Below are 13,822 nucleotides of genomic sequence, written 5' to 3' on the forward strand. Positions count from 1 at the left end.
TCATTTAGTTACTAGTATGAATATTTGCACTGTGTCTTTTCCACTGATGGTTTCCTCACCATTTCAACCCCCTTTTCAGGTACTTTCAAGCAATAAAAAAAGAATCATGCTAAACACTTCAAATGTTGTATTCTTGATCATTTTCTTTTCACACTATCATCTAATTCACATCTTCATTAGTTCCCAGAAGAGAACAAATAAATAAATAAATAAGCTACATTACTGCTCACTTAAAACCATACATTATTATCTACAAATATAAGAGGGAAATTTTTTGTAACACAATCATATATGTTTACTGCACCTGAAATCTCAAACTCAATTCCATTCAGCTTGAATTGATTAAAAGGTGAAATAAATGAGAGTTGATGATGTCACACTTTCAATATTTTGTTTTTAAGTTATTAAATGATATACAGACCATTTCAGGTTTTGTAGATTTGATCACAAAAAAAACAACATTTGAATGATTTGTAGAAGTTACATTAAAGGTCATTGAATGGACAGATCCAGAATTTAATAGCAGGGCCCGCTGGGAGAACAGTTTTCGGAACTGAAGCGGCTACCCTGGGTAAATATACCGCTATTATTATTATCATTATTATTACCAGGGGTGGGGCAATTCCCCCCTTCTGTTTTGAGGAAAAAAAACCCAACATGATCATCACTCACAGAGAGCATTTTCCATACAATGAAAAATATGGATTGGGGGAGGCCTGCTTGCCCCCCCCCCTTGATTATTTAAGTCTGGGGCATTTAACATGTTCAAGCCATAGAGTCAAAGTCAAATCATGGTTTACAAATATAAGAAGGAAACACATGAAAAATAATATATTTCATTATAAGAAATAAATGCACTTAATGCGAGACAGCAACTGTTCCTTATTTGTATTCCACCCCTGATATACATATTGTAAAATCAAGCAAAACTTTAACTGATTTTGACGAAATTGCAAGCATTATGCCTGTTTGATTTTTCACTATCTACTTACAATGTAAATCAACTTGATGTTGTTTTCAATGCCCTGTAACTTCCATACATAATGACACTGACAAGTTTAACTTAACAGTATACATTTTTTTAGAATGGAAATCAAGAACCGAAGATGCTTTGAAAAACAAATAAAAAGGATTAGCAAAATAATACTATATTTTAAAATCAATATTGACTGGATATTTCTGAAAATAATGGCAGGCTAACTTAAAGTACTCTACAGAATGAAATTAAAATAAGACCTTCTTCTTATTTTTTGAATTTCTCTCCTTGTTGCACAATTGCAATCCTGAAATTACAGCATGAACATGAGACTAACAAAAAATGAATGTGGTTTACAAATTTAAAGGGGAAAAAATGAAGCAGCTCTACTTCACTTTTTTTCTATGTATTATGGAGTAGTTTCATCGAAGATACCCCAGGTAAAACTACAATTCAAAGCTGAAAATATTTCACTGGCAAATGCATAGGAAAACAAAATAAAATGTCATATTGACATTCAAACTTCAGGACAAGTTTTAAAAAGAATAGCAAATAAACTGCATAAAGTAAAGGATATAGGCATCATCCATCAAGTCATTATATATCTGTTTTAAATCAATATGCTCTACTACTGGGTGTATCAGAAAAAGGGAAGGATTCTTGAAAATATATCAAAGATCATAAACCTTATCATTATTTGAATGGTCTATGTTTCAATGACCACACATTATCTAACAACGCTGTTTTGAGCAACTGGACAAAAGAAACAATCACTAAGAACAGAAAATAATTGTACTTGTTCCCGTCTCATAATTTTGTTTTACTTTCAAGAACCTTCTGCTGCATACAGATTCAACATGCATTGGAAGTGAACCACCTGCTGTTTGCATTTTTGTAATGCATTGTCATATAAACACAATTCTCTACTTATCTAGCACATTTGTAGTTGCTACAAGTCTACAACTGTATATGTTTCTTTGCTGTATTTTATCTGTGCTTTTTACAATTGGTCAGGTAAATATTTTTTATTAATTTCTACTTGCTAATGATGGATATGTACTGATATCAGAAGTTGATTGTTTCAATGACCACAGACTCATAATTGTTTCAACTCATGAATACAGTGATGTGGTGGTTAGACCATGCAACATGGTAATTAACAAAATGAGTTAAAAATTACAGTGCATTTTTCTAGAAAAAGTATTGCAGTGGAACAGTTTTTATGGGGGTGGGGCGCTCTCCATCCCCATGACTCCTGCTAAGGCAATGTCCATTGATCTCAGAATCCACTCATTCCTTGAGACTGCTGTAACCTCTCTGCCATCTCCTGCTCCTGGACCTTGTCCTGTGCATCTTTCTGCATCTTCTCCATCTTCTCTAGTGTCACTGACTTCAGTGGAAGAAGTTTTGGTTTGCAAAGGACCAAGGTTGGTTGCTCCTCCTGATAGACAAGTCCTTGTTTCGGGAGCACCTCCTTGAATTGGTTCTTGTTGTCCGGCATATCTGATGAGGATTTGGAACACCACAGTTCACAGTGAGTACAACCACTGTCAGGATAGGGAGACAAAGTCTGATGTATAGATTTGATGAGGGGCTGATGGGCGTGTCCACGTCAATCTGATTTCATTCTATGTAAATGCTGTTCCTGAATGCACAAAAAATAATAAAAGAAAACTGTGAAGTGCTTGTTTGATGTTAATGTGTTGAAATAAGATAAGAAGTTTTCATTCTTGAAATTAAAACCTAATGACAGACTAGTTAAAAAACATTTCAAGTTGAATTTTTATGATTTTTTGTTTTTAATATCTAGGCCTAACTCTTGACTTTTTGGCCCGAATTCACAAAGGAGGTTTAAACCCCGAGGGGGTTTAAACCCCCTCCTGGGTTTTTTAGTCCACGGTTTAAACCCCGAGGGGGTTTAAACCCCCTCTCTGTTTCACCAACGATGGTTTCTTTAGTCCATGGTTTAAAATAAAACCATGGTTTAAACCATGGTTTTATTTTAAACCACGGTTCTGAGCATGCTCAGTAGAGCATATGTTGTCTGCTACGGTCCTTGTTGACGATGGCAAACAGGGTTCGAAAATCCAAAGTCTGGGGTTTGAACTACCGATTTTCGCTATCTTAATCGATTATTTGAAATGAAATTACATTAAAAACTTATTCATTGTTGGATGAGTCGAATTGTATTGTACATCCACTATTTTTAGATATATCACAAAATGCAAGAAATTGAAAATTTGTCTCAACCACTGCGGTCGTCTGCGCGTCGACGATAATCTCATTTCGGTCCCATCCATAGACATCGATGTCAAGTTTTTAATCATTGAATACATTTAATTCGGCTGAAAATAAAATGACAACAACCAGATGTAATATCAAGATTACCCGATGAAACTTGAAGTATGAATATAATTACTTCATCAGTTTCAAAAATAAGTAGTATCTTATCAGATAACTTCCTCATAATACTTACATTTTGGTGGTAAGCGGCATTTAATATGAAAATCAGCTGTTGATTTTGCATGTCTACGATCTCGATCGCTGAGCTGAGAGTTAACAACGCGCATGCCCGTACAGTCGTCCGGCAACCAATCTAAAGGCATGGATCTTCTAATGCCTTTTCAGTATAAAAACAACAACCATAACAAAGATTGTCGATCAGCTATTTTTACGTCATAATCAAACTTGCGAAACAATCTTTTAATCTAGTTCCATCGTCAAAAATATAATATTTCAATTCAAATGTAAATTCTAGAAAGAACAAGTCCCCAAATTTACCCATAATTCTTTTCTGAAGTAAACTTTATCCTCCAATTTGTTTATGTTCCTTTCCTAAAATTGAGACCGCCCTGATTTATTCCCTAAATCTTGACTTTATTTTTTTAATGGTAATCAAAAGTGCATCCCATAAGTCTAGCACGCATAGAAATAAATATTTGTGGATCACTGAAACATGGGCGGAAATCCCTACTTAAAATAGTTTAGGTCTTTTTTGGGAAGATAACCTTTTGGGGGGATGGGGTAGTTGTAGAATTAGAAGTTGATTTCATTCCCAAAATATTTTAAAGGTTTAGCATATATATTTCCTAAATAATTTTTATTAAAATAAATAATTTGAATTTCTATTTCTCATTTCAATTAAAAAAATGTCTCAATAGTTAAACAATATTGAAGTGAAAATAAATTGATGAAGTGTTCTTTCACGTTCTCATAATCTTTCTCTTGTTCCCGCTCATTTTCTTTCTTTCTCTCAAACACATACACCATCCTACTACCTTTTTCTCTCTGTCGCCCCCTCCTCCCCCTTGCTCTTTTGGAAATACATGTTTTTAAATGGAAATATAGGCATTACAAATTGGCATTCTAACTAAAAGAAAAGTTATTGAGCTCTTGGTCACAACCATTCTTAACCAACTCTTCCCCCACACATTTCTTTATAAAATCTATCTTACATCGAAGCAGTTTAAATATTTTAAAGTTATCTATTTTTTATTTCAATATTTCAAGGCGGTGTACATAGAGAAATCATGAAAATTGCAATATTCAATCATAAAATTATTTCCTGTTTTAATGATTGTACAACAGAATACCTTGGCAAAAATTTATAATGGAAATATTTTCAAATGTCAAATTCATTAGAGTGTATATTCTATAGGCATATAATATTCTCAGTACATGTAATGTATTAATCCAATAAACAAAATGCTTCTCCCCCCCCCCAAAAAAAAATATATATATACATTGCAGGTCATGTACAGATCAAGTTCCAATAACAACTAGCAAAGCCAGTGCATCTACTTTGACTTCACTCCATTCACGCTTATTTTTGTAACTGTTGACATTAATAAAAAAAAAGATTTTATTTTTTTAATTGATTTTTTTAAATTAATTTGTAATTCTCCAATGAATTCATTTTCATACATACAAAATTCTGTTAATAAGTTTGTTCAGATCAATTATGCATTTACTTTTTAAAAAATCTATATAAATATCAAGTATTCCACATAATTAAACAGTCATCTTTCTTATTTCCCTCAACCATGAAATACGGCAACTTCAAATCCAGCACTGCCTCAAGTTACACCACCCAATCAACCAAATGCATCTACTCTGATTTCATTTCCCCATTCTAGGTGAATATTTCTGACAATATATCTGACATCCTCCCCCCATAAAATATATATATATATATAAAAGGGGGTACTAATCACAAATCATAAAAGTGCAGAATACAATTTTCCTACTAGTGAAAATCCTTTTAAGCAAGCACTATAAAATTGCATTCTTAATCCTTATTGCAATACATAATTATAAATAAAACTACTCTTGCGTATAAGAAATTTACATAAAACCTAATCAAACATCCTGTCCCCCCAACTTCAAATCCATCATTGACTGAAGACATATCTGAATAAATCAACCGTATAAAGAACATTTATCTTTTAAATATTTTATGAAACAAAAATACATTTAATAATCTATTGAAATAAAGATTTCTTAAATTAAGAACTGCATCCTCACAAAATGAAAGGTAATTCTTTCTTCTTTCTTATGCTTGTTGCAATTAATACACAAATAATGATTGCAAATGTGAAAACTCCATGTCCAGTTTAAGCTAATTTTAAATAAGCTATCTCACAAAGTGGACCTCTCAAAATACTTCCCAAATCATAATATAATTACATGATCAAGAGTATTCATCACTTTCCTTGAAACAAAATAATAAAACCCTCCCAACTGAGATGAATGTGACACATTGTTGAAATTTATAAACCTGCATAAGAACAGAAGTTCATCTATTTTTTTCAACACGAGGACAAATTATACAAATTCATTTCTGTCCGAGTTATCAAGGAAACGTTCCCAGACTGATGGACCTTCTTCAAAATCACATTCCTCTTCAAGGTAATTTAGTACCATTAAAATTACAATGCCTTTTTTCCATTAACCCTTTCTGCCAGAATATCTCTTTGACCAGACTCATAAATCAGATGTAGTTGAAATAGATGTTAAATACTTTAACAAATTAAACATGATCCCCAAATCAAGTACATGTACATTTAATTACAAGATCATGTTAATTGGATGCACAATACACTGGTACACACAAAATAATCTGAATATACTACAGATATGTAGTAAGGTATTTAGAGGTGAAGAGGGATTTATATAACTGAACTGGGAGGGTGAATCATTTGAAGTATGAAAAGGGCTTCAATATATGTATGTTACCAGATTCAAGCGATTCAATGAACTGTGCACTGAATATTGTATGGTTCTGAAAAGAAAGCATTGCATTATTTTCTGTTTTTAAAGAAATTTTATAGTTACCGGGTAAGTCTTTAATGTTTTCCAAAATTCAATTTATGGTTCCGAGAACAATCAGAGAACTCCCCAATGTCATTGGTGTCAGAAGCTGAACCAATCAAGTAGAGAGTTACTAGTACGTTAAACAACACATCTTTGATAACGTGATTTATAGTATGTTTCTTACAAACTGCACTGTTACTATATGTTATGTACTGGTACCTAAATGCATTTCAATATTGAATTTTAACCCTGCAGCAATACTACAAACCTTCCTTCTTCTGCAAAATGGAATTTGAATTACCCATCTCAAGGAAAAAAGAATCATCTGTCAGAAGTGTTTGAGCTGGTAGAAGTGCATGCCGTTAGAATTGAAGTTCAATGGAAGAAACATGATCTCGACTTTAAAGAGTACAAGATGAGAGTGAAAGAACACGATATGAGATTGAAAGAGCATGAAATAAGATTGAAAGAGCACGATATGAGCTTGAAGGAGCATGAACTATGAATGGACGTTTTGAATAAAGAAAGAGAGGTTGCTGAAGCTAAGCTGCTGGAATCACAGGGTTATACCAATCAATTTATTAACAAATAAAGAAGTAAATTATTCTTCATAAATTTGAATGAACTCTGTTTTTCTATGTTCTTAATACTTTTGCCATTGTTATAGGCATTCCTCTCCACATGAAGTTGGAATGGGGTATATAGGAAGCATATGGCCCAATCCCCCCCCCCCCCCCACCGGGCTCTTGATGTAGACATGTGTCCCATCAATTGCACCTTTCACTCCTGGAAATCTAACAGTACTGGTAGAACTGTCGCTGAGTTGCTTCAACTTCTTCTCTTGTCAAAGGAATTGTATAGCTTCCGACACATTGATGACTGCAATATTGCTGCCTCATCATCATGCATCTTTTGAAATGATCCTGTAAAATCAAACAAACCATATGGTTGATGGTTGACGTGATTGTTTCGAGGTAATTTTAAAACATTTCATTGAAGCACATATAGATGTTAAACAATGAATATCCATCTTGTACAAATATCAGACAATTTCTCCAATTTATTTTAACAAGTGGAACGCCTCTGGCAGTCTCGCCATCATTATGCGATTCAATATAGCAGCAGTGCTGACTTCAAAAACAACTATTGAATAATTTTTTTTGCCCAATGCTTTTATGACTTTTTACCTTGAAGTTTTGCACATCTTTTGATTAAAAGTTTAAAAAATAATTGGGTTGTACAGTACCCGAACAACGTACCATCAATTTTTAATTTCAGCAAAGTCGACACTAGTGAATTATATTTGTGACATAAATTGAGGAAACAGAATTGAAATTAATAGAGAAATTACATAGAAGAAGCATTTTTTGTGATTTATGAATAAATTTTGCATAAATTAACATAAATAATTTTCTAGTCAAAATTTCAAGTCTGTGTGGAAATTTGGGGACCCTCATCATGTAGCTCTACCAGATGGATGAAAAAAAAATCAAAATTGGTCAAAAAATACAGAAGCATTTTTTGTGATTATGAATTTTGCATAAATTAGCATGAATAAATTTTGCATAAATTAGCATAAATAATTTTCTACTCAAAATTTCAAAAATTTTGTGTACAAGTTTGGTGAACCTCATGAAGCTCTACCATGGGTTAATGGCAAAATTTATAACTCTAACCTGACATAACAGTTGTAACAGCAGAGCCTCACTCCTGCTGTGGTACTTTTGGAATTTTTAAAGTATGCAATTCATAGGTACTTGACTGTTTGCTTAAATGATACATTTGTTTATGTGCTACCTCTCTGATTTCTAGATATTGTCATTAACTTTATCTGGAGTCCTAAAATTAATAGAAACAACCTCAGTCAAATAGATTTAACAGTGCCAAGAAACATTCAATAATTGTTTATGAAAAATTCAATTACTCACCCACTGCATAAAAACGGAGAGTTGTCAACGCCTGCAAATAAACAGGAAGTGGATCATTCTTCTATGTGTCCCTCTTCAATTCAACTTCCAGCATATTGATGACGTACATGTCGGTTTCTTTTGACAGTCGATACCGATCTCGAAGTGGCCCATCCTCGTAAGATTCTGATGGATTTTTAGCATCAAGTAGCCCACGTCTTGGCAAAGGTAGCTGTATGCAGAAGAGTTGAATATCATTTTAAATTCTTTTATTTTGTGATCTTTATAATCGTTCCAAATCCAAACTGGACATGAGCATGTAGATTTGATCTACCAACATAATTACTGCAATCTCAATTTTCTTCCCGAGATTAACAAAAACTACATTCAAGTTGTTATTTCATTTCTTCAGTCTGAAGATTTCATTTTCGTTGTCTCATCAAATCATTTCAATAACACTTTAGAACAAATTAAAACAATGTAAATCAAATTAATCATACCTCTTAGTAATTCAAGGTTGTGAAGATGGAGATAATCCATGGATATAGATCTACGGTTCCTCTGATGTCGATGTAATTCTGTGAAACAATGGTCAAAGTTTTAAACAAACGTAAATTTTTCATATATAAAAAAAACAGTCATTGGTTTATCACTTAATACATGAGCCCGTTGCAGACAGAGTTGCAATCAATCGCAACTCTTAAAATCATGCGCAACAGCGCGTATTTGTGAATTGCGATTGATTTATTGGCTTGCGTTTAAACGCAACTCTTTCTGCAACGGGCCCCTGATCTCATAGTGAACATGGTGAATAATAAAAAAAACAAAAACATTGTAATAATTTGTGCGAATATACCTTTCACAATTAATGGGTTAAAAAAAAAAAAAATTGGGGGGCCGGGGGGGGGGGGGCTATATTTTCTCTATTTGAATTTTGCAAGTGAAAAGATTTTAGACCAAAATTTGAGAAATTCCTACAGCCTCAAAAAATTGGCCTGTGCCTAAAGCCTAAAGGAAAGGTAGGTCTAGAAATAGACCAAAAGCTTCAGTCTCTGTATTTTGGTTGTTCCGCTGAACTGTGTTGGCTCCACTTTTTTTTTTTTTTTGTGAGTACCCCTCTGGCTTGGAACCATCTCCGGCCCACCTGACACAGTGAACAGCACATCACTAGAGGTGTTCAAGTCAAAGATCGAAAAGAACTACCTACGATACGACTAAATATCACCGTGCCCTCTCTCACCCGCTGCATTCATACCAATTGGTCCAGCAGTGTACACATCCAGATCCAGAATTTTGAAATGCAATTTAGCCAGGGCCCAGGCAAATTGAAAACAAAATTCTTTCTCTCTAAAAGTAAAATGCACCAAATAGTACAAAATTATATTGATCTAGGGTTATATTTTCATCTTTACATTTACAAATGAAGATATAGAAGGCACCATAATATAATATCCTTGTGAAGCTCAGAAAAACAAATATTAAGCCCGGCCCGCGGCTGAGCTGCGCACCTTCAAATTCGTCACAAACTGTGACAGCGTCAAAATATCCCAACACTTAAATGCACCGATGGGACTGTGGCAATACACAGGCGACGATAAAGTGCATCGTCTGGACTTGTCAATACCAAAACCTCGTTCGCAATCATGAAATACAACACTATCAATTTCATAAAACTGCATAAAACGTATCAATATATTCCAGAGAAGTACAGCGGGAATTTATTTTACGAATTCAAAGAAGAATACTTACGAATTTCTGATCAAGAAGACCACTTGACACATCCCAGACGGCAAAGAAACTTCTCTTCACTTCGCGGATTTTTCACAAACTTCCCAAGTGCGCATGCTCGTAAAGATAAACCATGGTTTAATTTTTTTAAACCACATCTCGGAGCTGACTAAAAAATATGACGTTTCATGACGTTTTATGACGCATTTAAACCCCCTCGGGGTTTAAACCCCCTTTGTGAAACGCAAATGAAAAACCCAGCTCGGGGTTTAAACCAGGAGGGGGTTTAAACCACCAAAAACCAGGAGCTAGGTTTTTTGTGAATTCGGGCCTTTATGTTTAGTAACTTTAGATCTACTAGGGCCTAGATCTAAATAGAATACACAGCCATGCCGGATAGCTATTAACCAACACATACAAATTTTCTGGCACTATATTACCTATAGCAATAGAGTATCTGTATCAAAATAAAAATGAATTAGATTTTAGTCTTTAGAAGTCGAAAAATCTGGGAATTTTAAGAAAAAAAAAAGATTAGGACTCCTATTTGTCAAGACAAGAGGTCTGGCTTGAAACTATGTTTATTTACTCTATAAATTCATTGATCGTCCTTAGTGAACTTGCCATCCATTTGTACGATTGTGTTCATCAATGAATGAGAAGACAACAAGACAGTGCCACTGTCACTGTCAGTAGAATGCGAGGTTATTGCCTTGGCTTGGGCTTTGCCTTGGCTTGGGCTTGGCCTTGGGTCGGCTTTCGACGTCGTGAATAACCAGCACAAATGTGAGTAGGTGGGACAAGGCTTTACAACGAAGGGATTAATTGCTGTGATATTTGGTAATTAATACGCTGTGAGCTGGGGTTATCGATATCAACATAAATATCAAAATAATGAATTCTTACCTCTACTTCCCTCCTGAAAATGCAAGATGTATAATATCTTCGAACGAACGTCAAGCCGAACAAAAATTATTATTATTCGAGGGACGTCGTTGTCAAGAAAAACAAAATATGAACTGTTATGAAAAGCCAAATGTGTGTTTGCAGACTACCTTCCACAGCAGTTCCAAAACAAATTTTCCAAAACTGAATCCCACATTTCCCGAAATTCATAGACATTTCCTGGCATTTTCAAGTTTGATTTTTAACAAAAATCGGACGATAATACAGCGAACCCAAATTTGGTCCAAGTGACCAAAATCAAGAAATCTAACTTTTTTTTTTTGGTTCACGCCCTCTTCAAAAATAGGAACAAAAAAGGGAAAATTACGAAATGCGAGCGCGGAGCTCGAGCGGAAAACTTTGAGATATACAGACGTATCGCTTTAATTGTAATTTTTAGATTTCCCGAAATTTCCTGAACCTTTCCTAGACAAAGTCAAAAATTTACCGAATTTCGTGAGGAGTAGAATGTACATTTATATGACAAATCCGCCCAAACAAAAAGTTGAATAAAAAGAAACTAAACCAAAGACAATTTCATCAAAATCGGATATAAAATATAAAAAAAGTTATGATATTTTAAATTTTCGCTTAATTTCACAAAACAGTAAGATTTTGTTTTATAACATGTTTTTATCGTCTTCTCTCAAATCAAATATTCATAAGCAAATTATCAATTATGGGCCTACAATTGTACAACAGTCATCGAGAATGAAAAAAAATATGATAATGATAATCTAGAGCATTGCAACTTGTCTCTAATACAGATTTGAAATTCATAAAAATCTAAATTATAAGAGAGAAAAACAAAGATAAAAATACAAGTACATTACATTCTATTATCGTGTGATACTCATCCCCAACCTTTCCTGAATTACATTTATTGCACGTTTTTAAATGTGAGGGTATTTTATCTGGACGTCTATGTCTTCCAGTTTCAAAGGGTAAATTATGGGAACTTATTCTAAATCGACAGATATTTTTCCGTATTTTCTGATTTTTAACAGTTAATAGATATTTCTCTGTTTGTATATTCTGTTTAAAAAGTTTATAAGTTCTCAATTTATTTTTTTCAACATCAATTTTGCTCGATCATTACGCAAATCCAATAAAAACTGGCAATTGAAAATATCTTCAACTTTTTTAGTTTTTCTTCTACTACTCTATCACTATCGACTATCTCACCTAGTTCTAAAACAATTCTTATTCACATCCAAATACTGTATATGTTAAATCCCTTAAGAAGGTGTTGCAGATTTCCTAACCAGCATTCGCAATTATTCTCAATTATCTTCAAAGGAGTGATGTAGCAAAGAATCTTCATCTGAACTTCTCATTCGGGCATAATATTTTCCCAAGTTTCCGCTAATTATTTTGTGTTATCAATGGATACATTTCAACTTCTGCAAGTATTGGTAAGTGGCTGCTCCTTTTGTTAATTCCTAAGATATTTCTCAACCATTGAAACTGGACACTCTGAATTTCATTTCTCAAATACAAGTTTGAATTACCATTTGCAAGCTCCGCTAACTTTTCAAAGTTGACGGTAAAAGCGCCCCATACCTCCGAACCATATAGAAGAGTATTGGCTTTATTAAAGAGTAAAATATTAGTGATGCGGTTTTTATATTTGGAATATTGTAACCGAAGGATTGAAATCATTTGAATAATACTCTCTTGGCTTTATCTGCCAGATTGACTCCTGTATATTTGAACGAACCGCAAATATTGAAAACCAAACCTAAATATGTTGCATGTTTAACAACTTCAATGTTTTGTCCATTTGCCTCGAAAGCCTGATCTTTCAAATTTTTCCATTCTTGTTACAAATCATCATTAGCCATTTATCACAGTAAATACCAAGTCTATGTACTAATGTCTGCATTCCACACCTTGATTTTGATACCAATACAATGTCATCTGCACAGTTGATTAACTTTCCATTCAACTCAACTGGATCAGTGTCAGTAAATCCTAACTCATGAGGCAAGTCATTTAGATAGAGGTTGAAAAGGGTGGGACTTAATGTACACCCTTGTTTTACACCACAATTGCTTCCAAAACTCTCGGTTATCCCTTCATTCAGCTTTACACTCAACTTTAGTTTTTTATACATATTAGTTACAATCTCATAAAAATCGCCTCCTATGCCATATTTCAGCATTTTATAAAACAGACCATTCCTCCATATACTGTCGAATGCTTTTCGCAGGTCGACAAAACACAAATATATATTACACTTTTCATCCATCTTATGCGTTCTCACGTATTTGTCTAAGATGGTCTTTAATGTAAATATATGATCTGATGTTCGATGGCCTTCCTTGAAACCTATTTGATTATTAACATAAATATTATTATCCATGAAATATTTCACAAGGCGTTTATTTAGAATACTACAAAATAATTTTCCAATGGAGCTTGAAAGGGATATTCCTCGATAGTTTGCAGGGTTGGTTTTAGACCCTGTTTTGTACAATGGTATAATATAACTTTCTGACCATTTTTTAGGAATGTTTCCACTGACGAGGATCAAGTTGAAAATTTTTGCTAACACTGATGAAAAATTGTATATATATATATATAAGAAAGAATTTAAGCTTAAATACATTTGATCTTAAAGTAAAAAAAAAATGCTTTTTGCCTTCTACTCCCAACAAACCTCCTCGAATATTTGAAAATTACATAGATCCCACCTCTGACCCTTAATTTTCCCCACTCTCTTTTTTCCCCCTTTCCTTTTTTATTATCATTTTCCCCCTTCCCCTTAATATTCTGTTGTATCTTATTCTTTCTTCGTGTATCCCCCACCTCATTCATCTTGTTCAGTCATATTTTTTTATCATCCATGACCATGCATTTAACATCACTGAAATCAAATTTCTTCATTTTATTTTGTAATTATATCTTTTTAGAAGGTTTTGATTTATCAATGATATTTGTTAATCGCATA

The 13,822-nt window shown here is 33.6% G+C and overlaps 2 long non-coding RNA genes across 2 annotated transcripts; both read right to left on the reverse strand.

The window, feature by feature from the left end:
• Positions 1–125: 125 nt before the first annotated feature.
• On the reverse strand, positions 126–11,168 carry LOC135156160 (uncharacterized). Its single transcript, XR_010295309.1, has 2 exons — positions 10,831–11,168; positions 126–2,621 (listed from the first exon to the last, which is right to left on the reverse strand). It is a non-coding gene; the product is annotated as an uncharacterized LOC135156160 (long non-coding RNA).
• LOC129275108 (uncharacterized) lies at positions 5,531–10,026 on the reverse strand. Its single transcript, XR_008585969.2, has 4 exons — positions 9,946–10,026; positions 8,697–8,774; positions 8,218–8,428; positions 5,531–7,212 (listed from the first exon to the last, which is right to left on the reverse strand). It is a non-coding gene; the product is annotated as an uncharacterized LOC129275108 (long non-coding RNA).
• Positions 11,169–13,822: the final 2,654 nt, after the last annotated feature.

Source organism: Lytechinus pictus, chromosome 12, assembly GCF_037042905.1.
Source record: "Lytechinus pictus isolate F3 Inbred chromosome 12, Lp3.0, whole genome shotgun sequence".
In the NCBI taxonomy this organism is placed as follows: domain Eukaryota; kingdom Metazoa; phylum Echinodermata; class Echinoidea; order Temnopleuroida; family Toxopneustidae; genus Lytechinus; species Lytechinus pictus.